The sequence below is a fragment of the Scophthalmus maximus genome, chromosome 13 (assembly GCF_022379125.1).
Source record: "Scophthalmus maximus strain ysfricsl-2021 chromosome 13, ASM2237912v1, whole genome shotgun sequence".
Taxonomy (NCBI): Eukaryota; Metazoa; Chordata; class Actinopteri; order Pleuronectiformes; family Scophthalmidae; genus Scophthalmus; species Scophthalmus maximus.
Genome location: NC_061527.1, coordinates 4206062 through 4230000, shown reverse-complemented (window position 1 = coordinate 4230000; position 23939 = coordinate 4206062). Strand labels below are relative to the sequence as shown.

At 43.3% G+C, this 23939-nt stretch overlaps 1 long non-coding RNA gene across 5 annotated transcripts in view; it reads left to right on the top strand.

Moving 5' to 3' along the window:
- The window catches only part of LOC118317697, an 86309-nt gene that overhangs the window by 8207 nt on the left and 54163 nt on the right, over positions 1-23939 (top strand). The window contains exons 4-5 of one of the 5 annotated variants that reach the window (XR_004795497.2): positions 19929-20000; positions 21368-22097. The exons of 1 other annotated variant lie outside the window; for it this stretch is intronic. This is a non-coding gene — a long non-coding RNA (uncharacterized LOC118317697). Of the gene's footprint in view, positions 1042-19928; positions 22108-23939 lie in introns of those variants that run through there. 3 more of the 5 variants (XR_004795498.2, XR_004795495.2, XR_004795496.2) reach the window with 3 other exon arrangements.

The window sequence follows — 23939 nt, the reverse complement described above, 5'->3', positions numbered from 1 at the left end:
CCTGAGAATTCAGTGTCACTAATAACAGTCATTAGCACTCAAACAGTAAGTCAACATCCTCACAGTATCACTGAAGTTCACTTCTTTAAAAAAAAATGGAACCCCACTCTCTGTCAGTCGGAGCAGAATGAGTCGTTATCTCTCCATTTTTATACTGTACGTTAAAATGACAAAATGACGGATTAATTCACTGGTTTGATTCTCACAATTGAGAATTCAACAGCATGACGAGAACGTTACAGACTAGCTGCTGCTTGGCATCGATGACGGTCAAATGAAGAAACTTTACAGATTTTTCAAGGTCACAGAATATTAATATAGAAAATAGTGTAAAGTATATTTAGAGAGTTTATTGCTCCATATTTTCCTGTCTTCCTCATCCTCTCCATCATCTATGCTACTTCCTTACCTCTTCATCCGACCCCCCCACAACATAATGCCTTCTGATCCCAATCAACCCCCCTCTCCCCCCCACCTCCCCCCTCTCCTCTGCATTCCACCCTGCTGATGTCAGACTCTAAATGAACCTGTGTGTGTGTGTGTGTGTGTGTGTGTGTGTGTGTGTGTGTGTGTGTGTGTGTGTGTGTGTGTGTGTGTGTGTGTGTGTGTGTGTGTGTGTGTGTGTGTGTGTGTGTGTGTGTGTGTGTGTGTGTGTGTGTGTGTGTGTGTGTGTGTGTGTGTACACGCGCTAAAGGGTCAGGCTCGGTTGCCAGGACGATGGGCCCTCCAACAGCTTTCTGCTCCGCGGCTTTGAGCCCCGAGCCCTCCTCAAAGCATCATGGGAAAACAATTAAAACCTCCTCCAAATCTCCCCTCTTGCTCTCCTTCACTTTTCTTCTCCTCTGTTGTTCGTCCGTTTTCTCTCTCTCTCTCTTCATCTCTCCATCCCACCCTCCCCATGACCACCCCTCGCTCTCTGTCAGACAATCTTCACTCAAGTTCGCATTTCCCCCCGTGAATTAGAGTAAAAGTTTTTTGTTTTTATTCTGTTTTCCACCTGAGGTGTCTCTTATGAGACTCAGACAACAGGGGGGCTTTGATGCAAACACTACAGTCTGAATGGTGTGTGTGTGTGTGTGTGTGTGTGTGTGTGTGTGTGTGTGTGTGTGTGTGTGTGTGTGTGTGTGTGTGTGTGTGTGTGTGTGTGTGTGTGTGTGTGTGTGTGTGTGTGTGTGTGTGTGTGTGTGTGTGTGTGTGTGTGTGTGTGTGTGTGTGTGTGTGTGTCATTCACTTTGATGGAAAGTGAACTGCTGCTCTGTTACTTCCTGAGACTTCAGTATTTTGTACTTAGAATGAATCACGTCTTCTACATCCACAAGTTTTGGTAATGGACTTTTTTTTTTACTGCACTGGAAGAAACTTCATAAAAATGATATGACTCCTAGGTTTTTTGTAGAATTAAAGTTCTTTTGTGACATAGCCAGCTGGTTTTTCTGATGACTCCCTGCACATACAGCGTTTTGTGACTATTTGATTCTGATGGATGAAATGGCTCAAACTCTGATAATACATCATATGAACACCAATGTCTTGATACATACTAAGGTGAGGAGAACATATTCTTGTCTCCCACATGAAGGTCAGCCGAGCTTCACCATACTTGACCTCCAGACTGCCTTGCGCAGCACACCTGTACTTCAGTGAAAGTCGCAGCTGGAGAAATGTCGTGTGCCTGTGCGATTAAAGTTCGTGCAGGAATATTTTCCGTCAGAGAGACAGACTCGGAAAATTTACCAATCTGTGCATGAGACTCTGAAGTTATGAGCGCACATTTTTGAACCTGTATTTTACGCCATAGATGGTTAACCAATCAGCACACTGCCCACTGAGCATCCAGTCAAACAAAGTCGGTCTGGGCAGAGGAAGACCCACAACTACCATGCCTCTGATTGGCTAATCCCTTCTAGGTGTTTGCTAGCCTAGCTCTGCTTCCAGGTGGAACTAAGCATTTGAGAGTGAAAGGGAAAAATGCTTAAAATATTTCTACAGTTCCAAAACTTTGCTACACATTGACAAACTTGCATTTGTGAGATTTTTGCTGTTGTTTTACAAATTCACACATTCAGTCACATGCACACAAAAGGTGTAAAGCTTCAGGCTGCAAAACTATTTGTGAACATAATTTCACGAGCTCAAAAAATTGAATGACCCCATATGTGTGGCTGAATAGAATAAACACATTCCGTCTATAAAAGGTTGGTTAGAGTAGAGTTTTTTATATCAATAGAAAGAATTCAAAATTCAAACCACACAATCACAGTCAGAAAGACTTTGCAGCACAAAGAACACAAGCTGTGCAGATTGACTAATTATGATTCATTAAAATAAATCAATATACCACAGTATGTTGCTTTAATTGAATTGAATAGTTCACCATGTTTGCAGAATGCAGGAGTTGGAGGAAGATGCTAAATCCTTTTCTAACTTTACATTTTTAACACTTTTTTTTTTACCACTTTCACAAGTTACTGTAATCTTCTAAAACTGCCTTTTCTAATCATCTGTCTTTTCCTGTTCCCACATCTCAACCAATAACCATACGCGTGTTACATACGTGGGTGTCGTTTCTGCATAACTACATCAAAATTTACCATAACACATTCTGTCTATAGATACAGTAAACATACAACATTTTTGCATTAGTCAAAGTGTGAAGTACAACAAGAAGTAAAATCAGGCCAAAATATTTTTTTCAGGTTTTTGTTGTTATTATTTTGAGTTTGACCTCTCTCCACCTTGTTCACTCACCCATTCTCAGGAGTTTGTACACTGTCGTGTTCCTCTCAAATCCTCTGACGGGGCTTTTGTGCACTTTTTCCACTTTTTTTCACTTTTACAAACGCGGCTAACAGCTAACACATCATCTGGCTGCCAACTTATTATCTCCACATGTACTTTACAAATTAAATTAGGTCCCTCTTTTCATCCTGTTACATTTCGTCAGTAGCTGAAATAATTTTGGGAGCCGCAGTAATTTACTACACAAAAAATTAACATTTTCTGTGCCCAGCCGTCACGTCTCCATCGCTCTGACAAACTTACCGAAGTCATAGATAATTAATTTGATTCTAAATTACAGCTTTCCGTCGCGCCGCGCGCCCCCTCTTGCGGGAGTTTGTTGTGACAAACGGGCACGCCGCTCGTCTCCGACTGTGATTTCTGTCGGCCCCGACGACAAAGATATCATGCGGCGCGTCTTTAAACATGACGCTGACATGTAGCACTTATCCACTCACTCAGAGCGAACAAGGCAGCGTCGCTCCTCGTGACACTTTCCTCATTTCCCATGATGCATATGTAAGGGGGTCGCCTCCGCATGACGATTAGTAATAATAAGAGTTCTTCAAAATTTTGGGATGTACTTTAGCGTTTTTTCTTTTTTTTCAAAGAGGGGAATGAGGTGGGGAGCTGGGAGGGGACGAGAGATGCCAAAGAGCCATTGTGTCTCAGTAAAAATGAGACATTTCTTCTATTGTGTTTTGAATGAGTCACTTATGAAGGGAGACATTTATTCAATTCTGATTCCGGTCCCAAATTTGCATCTGAAACAATGAAAAGACTTCATTTGATGTGTTTGTCTAGTTGGATGACTGGATAGGAAAGGAAAGGAAAGGGAAGGAATTAAAGGAAACGAGAAGACAATGAGAGATGAAAAGATTGTAGGCAAAAGAGATGGGGTCACGTTTAAGGCTCTGTCTGCCATGTTTGGATTCAGCAGCTCACTTCTTCGCCCTGATGTAGGAAGGGCCACTCTCCCCTAGTTCATATTTATCTTGCATTTCCTCATTTGGCAGAAACTTTTATCCCAAGCAAAGTAAAGCTGAGCCAGGACGCCAAAGCTTCAGTACAGCCGCTGAGCACTAAGCGCTGAACATGTTCAACGAGACAAAGGCGGTGTTAGGAACAAAGGTGCTCTCGAGGGAAGATGAGTCTTCAAGATCGATAGAAAGTGATGCACCAGCTCTGATTTTCATTTTGGGAGCCATTTCTAATATTGGAGAACCACAAATGAGAAGAGTCTGGGTGAGGGAGCTGAAGTAGGCTACACCGCAACGTATCCTATAGCCCACACATCCCCAGACACCAATCAGTTGAATTTCTAATGGTTAAAACCATTGAATTGTATTTAAAGATGGTAGACGTAACAGTCAAGCCAATTAATTTATATCGCCCACTGGTGGCTGGCTGTAGTATGGCTCTTAAACCCCGCCCCTTCCATGTTAGCAGATGGGACATGAACCTAAGTAAAGAGTCAAAGTAATACGTCAAAAAAATAATACATTTCTGTTATTTTAGGTATCACACTGACGTTTGTTCATTCTTTTTCCAGTAAGCTTGATTTAATTTGTTATTTGATGCTATAAAATCATTCACGATTGGTCCTGCGTGTCTATCGGTGGGTGGGACCTCCAAATGACGTCACCGGCGCAAGATGGCAGCACCAGTATCATGGATATGTTGGCTTCATTATGGATATGTTGGCTTTTTTGTAAAGTGGCAGGAAGTGGAGAGCCGCGTCGTCCATCTTCTTGTACAGTCTATGGCTACAACAGCTCAACTCATCTGGTGTCCTGTTGAAAAATGTCGAGGAAGGAGATCACGTGAGCTACTTTTGTTTTATAGCCTTCAAAAATCGCACCAATCAAAACTCGTTTTATTTGAGTGAGACTATGTTGTAATCTCTGCGAATGCGCCCCCCCCCCCCACAAATTTTGTGAGTGAGAAATAAAAAAAGAACAGAGCGAGAAAGAGAGATAGACACACAAGGACGAGGACTGAACGACAGACAGAGAGACCTTGGAGGAATTCTGGTTGACCTTCGCCTTGGGTGAATTAGTCTGGAGAAGAGCCGGCTGGTGTAGCCTGAGGCCAAACACACACACACGCACACACGCACACGCACACTAACACACAAGAAGAGAGAGAGCGATGTCAAAGGACCCAGTGTGTCATAATGACCAAAGGGCACGTTACATGTTTGCAGCATGACATTCCCTAAAAATGATGTGTGTGTGTGTGTGTGTGTGTGTGTGTGTGTGTGTGTGTGTGTGTGTGTGTGTGTGTGTGTGTGTGTGTGTGTGTGTGTGTGTGTGTGTGTGTGTGTGTGTGTGTGTGTTTGCGCACTGATGATGATGATGATGCATACATGCTTTGCTATGTGAGTGCGTCTCCGTGAGCTCACAGGTGTGTGTTTGTCTCATCTGTGTTTCTTTATTTTATATAATTATAATATATCCAACAGTGGATGTTCAAAATGGCCCCTGTTGGCCCACCAGTCCACTTTTGGTAAGTGTGCGAAATGCACACACACACACACACACACACAGTGTACTCTTTATCTCTCTCTCCCTCTCTCTCTCTCCGTCGCCCCCAATCTTTCCTCATAACTGCTGTTTTGACAGCCATCGTGGGCGTGGCTAACGGGCCTCCGAAAGAAATTTGTCTGTCGGTCTCTCTCTCTCTCTGTCTGTTTGTCAAATTTTGGGCTGATAAATTGTTGGGGAGAGGATGTGATGATGCCTCAGACTCAACCAAATTCTCCTTTCAGCATCTCTCTCTCTCTGCCTCTTTCCATTTCTCTCTCTGCTCACCTACTTTTCAATCTCTCTGACATGCATTAAAAGCAAATGAAGGGAACAGCCACAATTTGAAAGATAAGAATTTTCATTTGAATATGAATACCAGTGGGTTTCATTTGTGCCTGCGTGTGTGTGTAGTAGTAGAAGTAGTAGTAGGTACATTTTGGCTTGCTGGGAGCATTTTTTTTGTTTTTTTTTTGTATCAGCCGGATATCTCCAGCCTATCAGGACAAGGCAATGGACAGCTGTGATGTTGGATGTTGTTGTCAGGTGAAGTGTTTATTCTGGCACCATGCCTGTAATCTTTGTCTGCCAGGAGGTCGAGGCGATGATGGAAAGACATGACAGAACATATAACATAAACACGACCGAAAAAACGCACACACACACACACACACACACACACACATCGAAACGTCGAGGAATAACAGAAAGGAAAAAAGGGGCAATTTGGGCGGGCAATTTGCATCGACTTTGTGAAGTCGGAACAACATGTTGTATTTTTGTTTCAGCCCGAGCCACGGGGCACTTTTTTGATCGGCCAACGTTCGGCTCTGTACACTGAGAATGTTGGAAAGGATACAGAACAATAACACACACTCCCGTATCAAATGCTGAGGTAAATTAATCAATAATGTTATCGATTTTGAACATATTTTCTTGTGATATGCAGTTGCTCGGCTCAACAGCTGTTTCTTGTTTCCTGTTCGACTAGATTGATGATTGAACGTATATACACGTACAATTCATATATTTTCTTCGGAATTTTTACCTGAATATAATAGATTTTGTATTATTTATGTATCTTTCTTTATATATATGATTTGTACTGTGTATATGAATATATTTTTTGTTTAACATAACCCAGCAACAGTGCCTTCATATTCATACCGTTGTAGAACGTTGCCATTTCAATATTTGATTTCAGTTTTTTGTCTCCGGATGTTTAACTAGCTGCTGAAACATTTCATTGATCTTTCTAAAAATCCTTTGAGAGGAACTTTTAAGTGTTTCTAATAATCAATCCCCACATCAACACTGCACATAACCATATGTAGGCGCACCATTTGCACCGGTTAACCGACAAATCTTTCTGATATTGATCCATAACTGTTTCCAGGGCAGTTTTGACTGACCATCTCTCGCAGCGCAGGTCGCCACCTGTCAAAATCTTTCTGTCGAAAGGCGTGCTGAATGGTGTTCAAGGACCCTGAGGTGGTGAAATTTCGTCCACCTGTGCAACAGAAAACAACGATAAAACATAATCCTCCTCACAGCTCATCAGCCCCTCTCCCTCTCCCCACTGGAGCTAAAGGTGTTGGGCTTCTGTCTTTATCCACCGCGCTGAGAGACGTGTCTCTCCGCTGATTAATTGCTGTCTGATCGCTGCTGTTGCTGCTGCCCGCTAATTTCCCCCTCTCCCCGGGCTTTTTTCGCGAGCCCGCGGCGGGCCCGGGTGTGAGGGGTTTCTGGCGGTAATTGTGCGGTATTTGTTGCTAATAGGATAATAATTGGAGCAGGTGCAGATAGCTGGGTGGTTATTGGGCCTGGTGAGGAGAGATGGAGTCTGGCAGCGCGCCAGGGATGCTCGCTGTGCAAGCGCGATGATGCAGACATGTAAAAACACACTTTAAAAAACCAGAGTGCCACAGAGGGAGGGCATTTATTATCCTTGCCTCTTTTTTCTTTTTTCTATATTCCCCCATTCAGCTTTATCGCTCTCTCTGGAAATCCCACCTTATTTTTTATCATGTGTTTTTTCAAAATGTGCCTTTTACTTTGTGTGTTTGCTGTTTGCCTCTCTCTTCCTCCATGTTTCTTCTCTGCCATGAACACTTTCTCCATTTCACATTTTTTGCAATAGTGTTCAAATCCTGATGCAATGGTAATGTGGTAGTGGAAATCCTTCACAGAGAAAGGGACTATAGGGATAATTTGGAAATGCAGCAGTAAAACACCACATATATCTTATTACTATGTTTTATATATATATATATAAATCTTTTTCCGCTGTGGTCTGCGATTGTTGTTAACTGACCGTATGTCCACATGCTGTAATTCGGCTGCTGGTTCCAGAACATGGATTTTTGAGCAAGGACATAAGATATGGTCCAAAGTTTGACTTTGTGTCCAGATCTTATTCATACATTTTTGCTTTTTTTTTTTTTTAGATCTGCGACAGTTCATCGATTAATTGATTAGCAATCGATTTCTAAATTAATTCGAAAACTATTTTGATGATCGATTAATCGGTTCAGGTAGTTTTTATGAAAAAAAGGTTCAAAATTCAGCTTCTTAAATGTGATTATTTTTCTGGCTTCTTGGCTCCAATCTTAATTTTTCGCAATTTAATGACATTTTATGGACCAAACAACCTACCAATAATCGAGAAAATAATCGACAGATTAATCGATTATGAAAATAATCGTTAGATGCAGCCCTACTTTTTTTTGTTGTTGTTCAAGTTCAACATTAATACCTTTGAGTACCAAGCAAATTATATTCCACTTTGCAGATTGTGGGCGGCTGCAATGTTGATCGCTCAGTCTTGCCGGGGGCGATAGATTAAAAAAAATGATAGAGATGTATATTGTGTCTTTGTTTCACATAAAAGGTTGTATTCACGTAATTCCTCATAATACTGCCTCGAAAAACAGAAAGACGTACACACTCAAATGGCAAAAAACAGGAACATGTAGTTCTACAATGCCACAGTCCTTCCATGTCTAACTTAATGCTATCGAGCATTTCCTCTCTCGGGATCTCAAGCTCCTCGTCGCTGATTATACAGTTATTTATTGTCAGCCAAGCTCATGACACTGATGTTACGATAACTAATGTTCATTGCTCAGCAACACAGCAGCTGGTGTGTTTTTTTCCGGTCTTTTTGTTTTCTTTCAGTGAGTTTTACTAACCCCCCCTGTTGTCACAGCTCAGCTGACGGAGCGACTTTATAAGTCACCAGTCACGAGACATGAAACACGCTCACTCTGTCAGTCACACTCATGACTCAGTATAATGAGTTTTGATTCGATGAATCACTCTTAAAGGGTTTTTTCGAGTCATATATACTGAAAAAAAACAACCCCCGAAAACTGATGTCTACTAGACCACAAAGTCCTGTAAAGTGCCTGAAGCCTGTATACTCTGGAATCACCAGCAGAGGGCGACTCCACTGGCTGCAAAAAAGAATTCAGGTTCTATGGAAGTCTATGAGAAAATAATTTGACTTTCCACTTGATTTCTAATGTCAGTAAACATTTTCATGAAGAGTTTATGGTTCAATCTCTAGTTTCAAGTCTTCTTCAATACAGCATGATGTTCGTATTTAAACAAAGTCAAATGGACAATTAAGCACCGTAGAGTGGATAGAGCGCGATTGACAGTTGGTACCGTCCAATCGGTGCGCGGTTGCACATGTAGGTGGACTCGCAGTGGAAGAACCATCAGTCAAACTCTGTAAAAACACTATCTCCTATTGCAGACAGGAAAGTTGGACTTTTTCAAATGTTGCCAGCGAGGTTACGGCGTCAGACACCTGCAGTTCAAATGTATTTACCGTACTTTGGCTGCTTCAAGGTCTCCTGGGTGCACGCTGAAAAGCAGAGAGGAAACAGATTTAGTCAAATTATATATATATATATATATATATATATATATATCTGTAAAAGTGCTGAGTAACACATCCAACCCTGCAAATCAGCCAAAGCTGCAGTTATGATTAGAGCGAAAAGACGTCTCCTCGCTAAGGTCATGCCTTCAAAGAGCGAGCCGCCATATTTGGGCGACGGCGACGTCTCGCTCTATCACCCCACCCTCGTTCCCCCCTCTGAGACTTCTCAGCCTCGAATATGGTGATGATATTAATACTAATCACAGTATAGCCGGCGATAGATATAGGCTCCGCCGCTTTGAACTGTAAATGGGTTGTGTTCGGGGGGAAGAGAGGCGATTAACCGCCGAGAGACGGTATAAGGCGGTAAATCCAGCCCCCCCCACCATAAACAAATAATCCAGCGCTGCCTCTCAAACCCCCCCCCCCCCCCCCCCCCCCCTTCGCCATCTCAAATCAGTTTGGATTAGAACAGCATACGGGGAGGTTCCCTTTAATGTCACGCAGGGAGAGAGGGTGCATCTTCCTCTTCCTCTTCCCCCCTCCCACCACCTCTCCGCGATGCGCTGTGTTTAGCCCTGCTTAGCCAAATGAGCTCCCTAATAAATGCGGCGCTGAGCCCGTCTGCCGAGGAGTCGCTTATAATTGGAGGGCTTTCTCCTTCGCTTTGGAGAGGAAAGTATTAATGAAGGGGTGGGGTGGAAGGTGTGTCGAGGGTGGAGGGCGTGAGTGTGCGTGAGTGTGTGTGTGTGTGTGTGTGTGTGTGTGTGTGTGTGTGTGTGAGCGCGTGAGTGTGTAAGTAAGGTGGGGTGACAGAGTGGGTAAGTGGGTGACTGTGTGTGCGAAAGGTGGAGTGTGTTTCAGGGTGAGCTGTGTGTGTGGAGGGTGTGTGTGCACGTGAGTTTGTGGAGTGTGTGCGTTGCTGTATGTGCGTCTCTACCTGTGCCTCGTCAATATGTAAATGTGGTTCCATGTCTTCATTTGACACTGCAGCTCGCCAACCAAACACACTCGTGATTTAAATTTTTTACGAACTTGTTTGTTATCTCCCTATTTCTCCCCCTTCCACTGTTCTCCTGTTCTCCGTTTAATCCCGCTTGCCACCTCGCTGCACTGCGGCGGGAAGCTGTTTTGTGCTCTATTAATGGGGAATCTATATGTTTATAGATATGGCTCGTGCCGGCGTTCTGAGCGCGCACGCCTCAAAGACCCTCAAATCCTTCAGTTCTTTGTGTTCCTCCTCTTGTGGTTGTTACCTGCCGCCAGACTCTTAAGTAACCGTGGAATAAAATAAGAAAAAAGACAGACAAACAAAGATGGAGACGGCCGCCTTGTCTGTCCAACGGGCGTAATTAATTTCCCTCTCATTAGATAATGACCAGTGTGTCTGCGAGGCTGTATGTCAGCCGGTCGCGATGAAGGCGTTCATTTGAACTGTCACGAGCGCTTCGATAACAAGATCAGAGAGATCAGGGTCACACTCACGCAAAGACAAGAGTAAAGAGAGGTCCGCCCTGGTGTCGGGCCTTATCACCTAATTGGCTGACGGAGTGTGATGGATGAAAAACTGATGTGTGTGTGTGTGTGTGTGTGTGTGTGTGTGTGTGTGTGTGTGTGTGTGTGTGTGTGTGTGTGTGTGTGTGTGTGTGTGTGTGTGTGTGTGTGTGTGTGTGTGTGTGTGTGTGTGTGTGTGTGTGTGTGTGTGTGTGTGTGTGTGTGTGTGTGTGTGTGTGTGTGTGTGTGTGTGTGTGTGTGAGTGAGAGAGAGAGACAGAGATAGAGCGAGGTGTTGGGGCGATGTGAGCAAAGTCCTTATAGGCCTGTTTCACCACTCCACCGTGACGTCACCCGTTGGTTTTGTGAACTGCCGCTTTGAAGCCTGGAGTTTAGCATTTTGACCAGCGCCATCTTGTTTTTTATTTTTCTCCACGTTTGGCAAGTTCATGAGGGGACATTGTGGGAACTGTTGAGCTTCTGTGTAATATATCGTAAGGTCTCGACCTTACTATGTAGAGTGCATGTTGATTGATGATTTGGCGCTATACAAATAAAATTGAATTGAATCTTGGGTTTTTGCAACTAGACATAGTGTAGGAGCTGGGGGTTGGGTTTGACTGATGGCTCGTCCACCGCACGTGCACCTACACCTGCAACCATGTACCGATTGGACGATTCCAGCTGTCAACGTTCCAAAGTATACTGTGCTTTATTTCCTATTTTATTGTAAATGAGACCAAAATTTACTACATGAATATCATGTAGTAGATTTATTGAATTTGTATTGAAGATTTGGACCTAGTGACTGAACCATAAACTCCTCAGGAAAGTGTTTACTGACGTTATAATTCAAGTGAGGAGTGGAGTCATTTTCTCATAGACTTCTATAGTAACGAGCTGTTGCAACCAGTGGAGTCGCCATCTGCTGGTCATTCCAGCAGCACTTCATTTTGACTCATTGACTATACGTCCATTTTTATATCCCATCTATGCTCATAACATCTCTGCAGTGAGGAATTATCTCAGCTCTTTGGTCATTGACGGGAGGCCACTTGCCCTACAGCTGCACTGACAGTTACAGTAATGAAAATCCATCATAACATCTGTGGGTATGTACCTTTTGAATTGTCTTTACTGATAGTGAAGCCAAATAAGGAGAAGGTCAGAATCAAGGCATAGATAAAGTCAATGTCTTAAACCTTCAGAAAGAATCCCTGTGTAATGCAGATTCACGTAGAACTGCACAGTTTCAAGATAGTCCAGGTTTTATCGAGCTCGACAGACTCTATAAGTTTGGGAACGGCATGTCTCAAAGTGTCTGCACATTAAATCTGAGATAGTGCTGGCCTCCGCTTGGCTTAGCACATGAGAAATCCCAACCTAATGACTGAAAGCCCTGGATCCAGGTACTGAGAAGGGCTGAACTGGGTGATTGGTGACTTCGGGGGGGGGGGGGGCAATCTGAGAGATACAGGAGGTCGTCTGTGCTTAGTACCTGGAAATCCTGCTTCAATGCCTTTCACCATGGAGACGGTAGGTTTTCAGATGACTATGAAGACGGACTGCAGTTTTAAAAACGTGTCCAATGCCTATGGACATGATTCTGCATGTTTTGGAAGGGAATGTGATTGTAAAACATGATTATTTTTGACTTTCTTTCCACATTTCTTTTCCGTACTCTGTACCCAGGCATCAAAAACATTCAACATTTTCCAGACCTGGTGACAACATTCATTTTTCTTTACAGTCTACGGCGGTGTCGGATCAGAAAATTCTTGTATGTGTTCCTTCAGAGGACAACGATAAATGAAGTTTTTTTTTTTCTTCATTCAATTTGGATAACTTGTTGGGTAAAAGCCTTTTTTGTCCTGGACATGTTTTCATTCTACGCTCACAAGGCCAAAATGCACAGTACCGGCGAATTTTTACTGTACAGGTATAGTTGGATAAATAGTTGACACAGACGGACAAAAAAAAAATCAGTCAGTTACTGAGATTACAGCGAGAGAGGGAGTGTGTGTGTGTGTGTGTGTGTGTGTGTGTGTGTGTGTGTGTGTGTGTGTGTGTGTGTGTGTGTGTGTGTGTGTGTGTGTGTGTGTGTGTGTGTGTGTGTGTGTGTGTGTGTGTGTGTGTGTGTGTGTGTGTGTGTGTGTGTGTGTGTGTGTGTGTGTGTGTGTGTGTGTGTGTGACGGAGAGAGGGAGAGTTACAAGGTCATGTTCATTATGCCAAGCTGCTAAAGGGGGAGCGTTGCCCTGAAAGGAAGTTCACTCCCAACCATAGGAGCCGCCTACAGAAAAGCCACTGTATGGGGGGGGGGGGAAAGGGGGGAACATGACAAATGGGAGAAAAAGAAACATTCTCTGCTGCAACGACGCTCATAATAAGGTCTCGCCTGTCTTTTGTTGATTCCCCTGTCCCTCCTCTCTCTCTGTTTTTCTGCGGTAATTTGATTTTTCTGAAAATCAGGGTTTTTGTCTCGTTGAGTGACTGACAGTTGCCTCTGCCTTAATGAATGCGGAGCATGCGGGGGGGGGGGGGGAGAAGATTCTGGTGGATAATGCTGCTCTCTCTCTCTCTCTCTCTTGCTCCATCTCTTATATCAAGCTCCAATAATTAATTCACACACATATCTGCAACATTAGTTCCAGCGGAGATAATTAAGGAAATGATTTTGGTATTGTTCCCCCCCCCCCCCCCCCACCACCCCGGCATCTATCGAGACAACGCGGCTATCTGTTTTTTTAAAAAAAAATTTTGAAAAGCTAGTAGTCACCATTACCGTATCTTTAAAGGGCAGTGATGTAGCGTTTGGTAATTGCGTGATGGATTTTAAAGCGACGCTATTAATTGAGTGTAGTGAGTATGCATTTATCTCCGTTTTATTCTCTTCGAGTGTGTGTCGTCCGTGTGTTGTGAGCCTGTGAGCGAGAGATAGTGTGCATTAAAACAAATAAACTATCTCTGTGTCACATTCATTATCGTCTTAACTCATTTATTTTTCTGCTATCTGGCAGCAAACATTTGCGTGCGGAGAGTGTTTTTCCTTTTTGTCCCGGACGCACTATTCGGTGTTCGGCGGCGGCGCTGTGTTTTGTGTCATTGTGTCTGTATCTTGTTCATCGTGCGGACGTCAACCGCTAACATGAAAGACGAGTTTTTATCAATGCAGTTGGGCACCGGGCCACACGTTAAATTAAATGTATTGAGGAAGAGGAAATGTGCATTTTTTTTTTCTCTCAAAATTTTTTTAAACTTTGGACGGAATTTTTTTGTTAATTTAAATGTCGTCCATGAAATTAAAAAAAGTACTAGGGCCAGGCATGGGGGGGATTTGTTTGGTTTATTTAACATTTTGAGAATAAAGTCGAAACCTGTGACCCGGAAGCACTTTTTCAGCAGCACCAAACAATCAGATGTGGATGTTTTGCTAGCCAGTTTGCTAAGCTAACTGCTAGCTGCTAACCAAGTTGTAAATTTGCGATATAATTATTGACAGGCTGAATCTGGAAGAAGCAATGTGAACGTCAACGTGTGTCCCGACACGATAACGTTCAGTCGGAAAAACGACGGTTAGTGAATTTTGAGAGGCGTGCAGTTACTGGAGCTAGCGTAGCTATGCTAATGCTAGTTAATGTGGATGTGTGACAGCTGAACCGGTCCCATAACACGGCCGTTTAGGGCTATTTCGACTTTGATCTGGACATTTCAACTTTATTCTCGACATTTCAACTTTAACAACAAAACCCCCATATTGCATTAGGTCGCAATTTGTCAATCGCAGTGTGAACTCTTCGAAGACTTGATTCGAGAGTCTCGCCGACACGTCGCCTTCTCTGACCTGAAGGCTAAATATCTTTGAATCGGCGATTCGTGGTCTGCTGCCGGAGTCGGTTTTGTTATTTCACTTCGTGGAAACACATAAATCTATCTGACAGTTGTAGCAGTCGACTTCAGGATGACTTTCTCTCATGTTACAGTTCGTTCTTGTCCGTCGTGACCGGCTACAGAAGAGAAGAAAATCAGAAGTCAACAATACTCGTTTTTTTTAATTGGACCTGACATTTCTTGTGTTTATACAGTATGTGATACAAAAGAATAGGCGAAAAAGCTGCAGCCGCAGTGTTCGACGCCATCGATCTTTCTTCATAGTCAATTATTTCAGAATGTTTTCAACGGTCGAATTTTACTTGAATTGAATGCGACTGAAAAAATGTCACCTGACCCCGAGGAATGCGACAGAACACCTTGCAATAGTTGGATGACTTCTGTTGGAATCTTCATTGATTCAGTTTGATTTCACAATACCTTCAAATCCTCGTGCACAATATTAACATAGAGCATTTCCATCTGAGCAGCTGAAACCTTGACCCATGACACCTTGAGCTATACGGAGTTAAGCTGAGGATGACATTCCATTGTATCAGTGTGAGCCACTTCATCAGGAGCAGGGAACCTTTTTCCTATCAAGGGCCATTTCAATTTTCATAATACCAATGCTCCGGTGGGCCACACTAAATCACTTAACATATACCACATCAAGCTCTCTAACGCGATGGCTGGAACTACCTGGCTTTGGCATCTGATGTCGGATGGTTGTAGCGATGATGCTACTTTTCACGCTGGGTTTAAATAAGCCTTTTTGTCATGAAGTTCATTTCATGAATCATTTCCTGGTGTAATGCAATTTCTGGATGCAATGGGCTCTGTTATGTGTGCAACGGGAAGACAGGTATGGTGTGTGTTGAAGGTCAAAGTTCATGTTTGTACAGCACGGAGTGACTTCAGCACGCATAGCTTGATATGGAGATAAAAGTGTGTGACTGTGTGTCTGTGTTCGCATGTTTTCGTCCCACATGCATGCACATACATGCACGCGTGTGAAAGCAGGTGTGTGTTATATTTAGCAAAAGGTGCGTTCCTTCACTCTGACGTCAGTCAACAAGACGACGGACCAAACCCTGATAACTAATGGCCTGTCAGTCAAAGAGCCAAACCCCTCCCTCTTGGGCAACAACTCCCCTCTTCTGGGACACCACCTGCCTGATTGTGTATGTGTTCAAGCATTAGGTACGTACGTACGTGTGTGTGTGTGTGTGTGTGTGTGTGTGTGTGTGTGTGTGTGTGTGTGTGTGTGTGTGTGTGTGTGTGTGTGTGTGTGTGTGTGTGTGTGTGTGTGTGTGTGTGTGTGTGTGTGTGTGTGTGTGTGTGTGTGTGTGTGTGTGTGTGTGTGTATTTGGACCTGGTTTTATGTATTGCGTTAGTGTGTGTACCATTGTCTTTGATTGACATATTGTGTAAACTCCTCTTGTGTTGCGCGGCAGGTCAGACGTGCTCATCGATAGGCCTCTTACACTGTGGCATGTTACTGTCAGACCTGTTAAATGTGTCGGAAATCAATTTGTGGCGTCCACAGTAATCGGCTAGAGAAGATTATGTATTATTCTGTTTGACCAGATGTTAAAAGGATGGGTTAAAATGTGATGTGATTAAAATGAACAAAAAGAACAATCATGGTTTAAACAGTATCAGTGATCAGTTACTTTTACTCAACATACAGTTCTATACAGGGACACCGGGTGAATCTGAGACGTTTTGAGATGAATAAGGGGAAAGGAGAGAAGAAAAACATATTTTTTCAGATTAAAAAAAAATCTTTTTCTCTAATCTTTGATTTATGGTGGAATATTGGATTGGGTCCAGACAATGATACCATGTAAGAAACCACTGGTTGTATTCTAAAAGCTTTTTATATTATTAATTGTGTCAAATCTCCAACTTAAAAGTGACTACCGTCAAATATTTGTCGGACGGAAGGTAAATTAACGTGTGAAATGTGGTGGGGTGAAAGTATGAAATACCATAACATGGAAATACTCAAAGCAACGTACAATTGGCTCAAACTTGTACTTATGTACAGTACTGGAGTGCATGTACATGTCAATGTCTCACGCTGTAGTCATGAGAGTGAGTGGGTGGGTGACGATGATGAGGCAGTACAGGACGGGTGGTGTGGGGGTGGTCGGACAAGTCCTAATCTTGCCCAGGGGCACTAAAGTAGCTGGAGCTTTACTGTGGATGTTGGCGTCACGATATTGAGTGTCAGTGTTTAAATTGGTGCCGTTTTATTTGTTGTAGTCGTTTGCAGAGCAGCTGTTTCCTCTCTCACAAAAAAATCGGGCAGAGGTGAGACGGACATTTACTGACCTACAATGACCACACTTTTAGATTTCATATCAGCAACATGCTCTTAATTTTGTAATTCACATAGCCTTTTCAAGAAAAAACAACAACCCCCGTCTCTGTTTTCCCCTCTCAAACACCCACCCACGCACACTCGTGTTTGTTTGCCCTCCCTGCAGTTCCAGGTGAAACACGCCCGACACTTGAGACCCAGGTGTTGCCGAGAGGAAGGGCAGGAGGGCCGTGTTTTTCCTTTTTCTCCGACGCGCCAGAAAACACAATTAATTAGCTTCCCCTGTGCGTTTTCACTTCCACAAATCGTATTATGTTGGTTTTTTTAATTGATCTTTTTACATAACACCCCCCTTTGACACAGGGCCCCCGCAATGTGCGAGAAACAGGTCATGTGATCGTGTAACCACCGAGTTAATCCCATTACTTTGATCTGACGACATTAAGGTTATTATAAGTATGACTGAGCAGAAGATGTCTTAATGATAACAGATTAACTCCGCCACTTGCACTATCACGTTGAAAAGAGGTTATTTCCTCTTTCTTTTTGTGTGTGTGTGTGTGTGTGTGTGGGTGTGGGTGTGTGTGTGTGTGTGTGTGTGGGTGGGTGGGTGGGTGTCGACGGGCCGCGGCAGCAAGTTGATTCAGGACCAACCGAATGGTTTTTTTTGTTGTTGTTTTACAATAGATAAGACTGAGTGAGTACCGACTGGCGTCTCGCCAAACATGGCTGCCAGGAGACTTTCCAGCCACAGGGCAGAATTACCAGCCTCCGAGTGGAAATAGTGTCAGTTTCCAACCCCCCCCCCCCAAAAAGCTGAGTGCCCCGAGGGAGGGGCAGCGGCGCAGCAGGTGTGTTGAAGCCGGGACTCAATTAGTGGTCGTTTTGCATCCAGCTGTCGAGCGTACCGGTCGACGCCACGAGTCAGGGGCGACATTTCATCAGCTGAATGTAAAAGGTGAGGATGTTGTGCGTTTCCTCCCTGTACTCCGTCCCATGAGCCCGATGGCTGAGGAACGTTTCCCCCTGTCAGGGAGCTTCGGTGTCGTCATTCCGGTCCTATGTTCACATTTTCAGCAATGAGAGAAACGAGGGGGGAAATAAAGCGTTTAAAAAACCCCTCTCAAAAAAGGAATTTAAATCTGGAGGGAACAGCTGTGGTGAAAAAAACATTGCCGAGTAAATATCTCTCTCCTTTGGTCAAGAAATTGATGAATGAATAGAAATAGATGGAAATAAAAAGTTCAACTTCTTAAAGCCTGGAAAAAGCGAAATAGACACGTTTTCACTCCCAGATCAGATGGGAAATTAGAGAAATGAACACCCTCTGTAATACTTTCCCCATAAAGTTATACTTGAATTCATAATATAAAACAGTTTCTGCGACTTGAATTTCATCAAATAAAGTGGAGGGCAAAGCAGAAAAGAATGGAAGCTTGAATACTGTCGTCTTCTGTTGTCAGTAATGGAAAAAGAAAAAAACTCAAAGCAACCTGTCCTCACCAACACGATGATTTGACTCATCTCGGGCCAACTTCTGAGAACACAATGTGTCAAACAGTAAAAAAAAAAAAAAATCAAAGCGCATAAAAATCTGACAACCACTGCGTAGACGTATACACATGTTCCCCCGGATAAGATAAATTAATTTTCTGGCACTTGGCGTGTACACTGTGTTCTCTCTCGCTTTTATCTTTCCCATTTAGTCAGTCTTGGTGTGTGTGTGTGTGTGTGTGTGTGTGTGTGTGTGATTAAAAGGTCATCCTGTCACACCTGTGTGGACTACCTTCTGCATGCAACACAGCTCTTACACACCTCCCTTGGCCCGTGGCCACCACCAGCTGAGAGAGATTCCTCCAAGTGTGTGTGTGTGTGTGTGTGTGTGTGTGTGTGTGTGTGTGTGTGTGTGTGTGTGTGTGTGTGTGTGTGTGTGTGTGTGTGTGTGTGTGTGTGTGTGTGTGTGTGTGTGTGTGTGTGTGTGTGTGTGTGTGTGTGTACGTGTGTGTACGTGTGTGTGTGTGTGTGTGTGTGTGTACGTGTGTGTGTACGTGTGTGTGTACGTGTGTGTGTACGTGTGAGAGAGAGAGGGAGGTAGAAGGAGGGAGGGAAAAGCACCTGTGCCGTGTTTGCTTTGCCTTTTTTTCTCTCTCTCTCTATTAATGTTCTCAAGTTCCTGACGACGCATTATGTTTCTTCAAACAAACACAAACAGGAGAACAGGCACGGCACACAGAGTCGTACCTGTTCTGTGTTTTTTTTTCTCTCAGGCTTCACCAGCACTCATACGTTCCAGTTTTAAAATGCATCACGCCACTCCAGTAGTTCGAGCACCTGAAACGGAGATTCATGGAAACTCGCGGCGGTTCCTTTCTTTCAGGTTTGGAAACTCCGGGACTGCGCGTCCTAGTCTGGACGGGCAGAAACGATAACGCGTTGGTTTCCTGATTGGGCCGCTTTCGCGACTCGCCTACCGGACGCGGAGGCAAAGCGTTGCTGACACTCAACAGTTCCATCTTGTCCAAGAAAAGAAATCCTTGGTCGTACTTTTCACCATTGCGCTTCCTCATTCACAGTAACCAAACAATCAACTGCAAATTTATACACACAGGTGAATGATGACAATTGTCTTCGTATTTTTAGTTTTTACACTTTGGTCGGTAAGAAGCAGAATTCAGCATCGCTTTGCTTCTGTACTGGGAATGTTCCTGGAGTGAGAGAGAATTCCAGGCTGATGTATAGTGACATGAAAATTACGAGGCGACAGAGATTCAGAGAGAGAACCCCCCCCCCCCATTTCTACAACCCCATCTTGCGACTGATTCATCACCGCGACAACCACCTCCCCACCCTGCTCCGGGATGTCCTGTAGTTATGTTCTTCAATTATGTCTCCCTCTTTAATGTTGCGGCTGCACATCCATATTTAGTCAACCGCTGCAATTTCAGCCGCCGCGCTGAAATGCAACCGTCTCACCCTGCAATCAAAGAACAGATAGAGCTTCCTCAGGCGGCGGCAGAGATTAACACCTATTTCTACATTCTTCCAGGCTACATTTGCAATTTGAGCCACAACAGGGAGATTTTCAGCACGCCCAGCACCTTTCAAGGAAAATGTTAAGGTATGGCAATTTATCTACTGTACGTGAGACATTTTATTTTGTGCCTGCACTGTAACCCCGCTCCAAGAAAATATGTATATTATTAAAATATATGGACTGAGGGGAACCTCACACGCAGACGGAAATCTGCTGCGACAATTATGTGCAGGGAGAAAAAGAGGAGGTTGAAAAGGCCACAAATTAAAGGAGCCGCGTTGTCGATGCTTTATCCCTGAGCTTTCTAGGAGAGTCATGCGTCTGAGAGAGGATACACGTGCAGTCTGCGCACACGGACACACGAGCGAGGGATTTTGAATATGTGTAAACAGTCAGAAGGCAGGGGAGACGGATTGATACAAAATAAAAATACGAAATTAAAGATTTGGGCTCAGAATATCTATCATCATCACGGATCATTTCAGTGATGTTAGTTTTGAGAGGATTTTAATTGAATTTGTGTGTGCGTGCGTGCGTGCGTGCGTGCGTGCGCGTGTGTAAATTCATTTACACAGTCACATTATGGGGACTTGACTTCCTGAGGGTTGAGGCCCCGAACAACCTGAATCATTTAATATCAAGATGAAGACGATGTTTTAAGTTTTGGATGAAGGTTAGGATTGTTACGATTGTAGTTGGGGCAAGGAGCGCGTATCAGAAGTTTATTAACGTGGGAGATGTACCCCTTGAGATGCATCATCTGGTTTCCGAGGTGGTCCTAAACGATACAAGGGACAGTAAGTAAGTTATGTTTTAAGGTTAGAAGAAGTCCCCAGGAAATCAATTTAATTCAATATGTGTGTGTGTGTGATGCATGACACCACAATACCTGGTCCGCTCCTTTTGGAAAGGAGCTTAAGGCATTTTTTTATTAATGCGTCATGGCGAGCTGCTGGCGGTATAAAGCAAATCTGCCGATTCTATTCTACAGCTCCAGTGTCAGCTTGTCAAACTCTACCTGTTCCATCTTGTTTCCAGCGGCAGCTGTTGTTCGTAGCGGAAGCCTAACATTATAGGCTCCACTACCCACTTTACAGGTCAGCAACTATAGCCAGTGAACAAAAGTTGTGGATATAAAAGGAACATTGCACAAACTGTATATCTATTGCACGGACGCGTATCAAAAGCACATGTTAGATTTATGAACGCGTGCATTGCATGACGGATTTCGAAATAAGGGCGTTGTTTTTAATGCTAATGACGAAATCTCAGGGATTCATCAGCCATCTGATCTTTACAGAGCCACAGAGAAAATGTTGTCATCTCGCAGACAGGAGTAGCTGTAGCTGAAGGAAAAAAAAAGAAAGATAATCCACATAAAAAAGGACAGTAGTTTCACCTGGCTAATTTGGAAGATGAAATTGTAAAACAGACAAAAAACCATGGAACAGTTTTTTGGATTCAGGGATTGGCCGAGTGAAAGTGATGCTGAAGAGGCGTCGACGGCGGACCAAGCTTTTCTGATTGTGTGGTCGGTGGTGATTTGAATAGGCCTCGGGTAATAACGGGTTGATACGTTCACACAATCAGTGATGAAAGCAATCATGTAATAGGTCCTTATTTCACCTCAGGAAAAGAAAGAAAGAAAAAAGGTAATACCCGGCCATTAATATACTGTAGATCAGCTGTAATCAATGATAGCATGTAGCCCGGAAAAAAAAAGTGTCACCTGCTGGAACAACGCAGGTTCAAGATGATTCAACTTATTTCATCTGTGGCACGGAAAAGGACAAAAATAAAAGATATGCATGTGGTTATGAAGGTGTTTTCTTCATAACCACAACTTCCTTTACATATTGAGACAAATAGAGAATAACAACCAGTAGTAGCAACCATCAGGTTAGTGTCAGGTTTTATAGATTCAAAACTAAATCATGAACTAAATATTCCAGCTAATAACTAAACGTCAGTGATACAGTTTACTTTTGGATCTCATGTACTACTTTGAAAGGTCCTGCAGCATCATTTTGTAAACACATACAAAACCTCTCTCACACACACACACACACACACACACACACACACACACACACACACACACTAGTACGATTGCCAATTGCCAGTGTGAGAACTTCAGAGGCCCCCAGCTGTGAGTGTGTGTGCACATGTATTTTTTTCATAAATTAATAAACATTCTTAACAAGTGCGTTGCACGAAACCGAGGGCGTCATCATGTTTGCAAATACCCCCCCCACCCTCTTTCACACGCACGCATGCACACACACGCACACAAGCGCACACACACACACACGCAAGCGCGCACACACACTCCCTGAGGAGTAGCAATTGTTTAATGATTCAATTAGCTGTGTGGCGTGCTGAGAGCTCGAGGCAAGATGGAGTGATAATTGATAAACATGTTTAATCCTGAGAGAGTGAGAGAGGACGGGTGGAAAGATGAAACCAGATAGAGAACACGCACACACAAATGTTATTACAACACTTACTGTAACGCTCGGTCTTGGCATCTGAACAAGCAACATCAGTTACATCACCATCCACATCTCCAAAGCAACAATTCAAAATAGCTGTTATAGCTTATTATTATTATTATTATTATTATTATTAATTGCAGCACTACGTTTAACTTTGTGTCCATGCAGCCTGTCACTGTTCCCTAACATCAGCAGGAATCTCCCCAAATTAAATTATTAAATTACCGAGTACTGTACCTGGATTCATTCCAGATTGGGGCACTTGTCTTATTCGATCATGTTCATAAGGGCACGTTGCTAAGAAGAGATACTGTTCACACAAAAAAAAAGTTATCAGAAGGCGGGGAAGGATTTTTAAAATCGTAATGTTAATTGTAGATTTCTAGTGTTAAAATTTATTCCTGCATACAGTCGTTGTCTTTAATTTGTCAGTTTGAAAAACTGGACCAAACATAAAATAACCATAATCTTGTTATAACGATAGCGCGATAACTAACGCTCCCATGCTTTGTTCCGTTGTTACCTCCAAATGAAAGCGACAAATGGGAAGACGAGTCCCCATTTAAGTGTATGTTTACACACACACACACTGCAATATGCTAGACTATTTAGCGCATCTACAACTCTTAACCAACTTGTTGTATTATTCATGCAAACTCATCGTTTACTTGTTTCTGTCCATATTGAGGCCTTTCAGCTCCGTGCAGTCAAAGATAGTTTAAACAGCTGCTCTCTCTCTCTCTCTGTGTGTGTGTGTGTGTGTGTGTGTGTGTGTGTGTGTGTGTGTGTGTGTGTGTGTGTGTGTGTGTGTGTGTGTGTGTGTGTGTGTGTGTGTGTGTGTGTGTGTGTGTGTGTGTGTGTGTGTGTGTGTGTGTGTGTGTGTGTGTGTGTGTGTTTTTGCCTATGCCTACAAGTGTCTGTATTTGTGTGTGCACATGCGTGAGTGTGTGTGTGCAGGGGCAGGGGCAGGGAGTCAACAGAGGAAGTCAGCAAGATCCTTTGTGTTCAGTAGGAACGTTGACTTCACCTTCCTGGTCGGCCTTTGGCCGAGGGATTACGGCCGCAGCTCACCATGTGAGCTCAGGATACGAAAGGTCACCAGATCCAAAATACGAATTTGTGTCCACATGACCGGGGGAAAAAAAAATATCCAACCTCCCCATCACGTTGGTAACAAATGGGGAAAAAACCCAAAAACCTGTGTTCAAAGACGACCTGACAAACTGTTGCACCATCTGTGATAGTTATCCACTAACTTCAAGAATCACTAGAGAACATTGCTCCGCAAAGCCTGAACCATCCTACAGAGGAGCAACTAGATCTTATAGTAGGAAATGTAAAAGGAAGTGGTCTGATAACCTGAATGATTTATTCATCATAAAACAAGGTCTTTATCAGTGGAAAAGAAAACCTTTGTAACATTATATTCTTTAACTATGTGTATCTGGTGAAGAGAAACTTAACAGTTTTATAAAGTTCTATATCCGCACCAATATCACACTCATAAATATCAGCCCACTAAATGTGA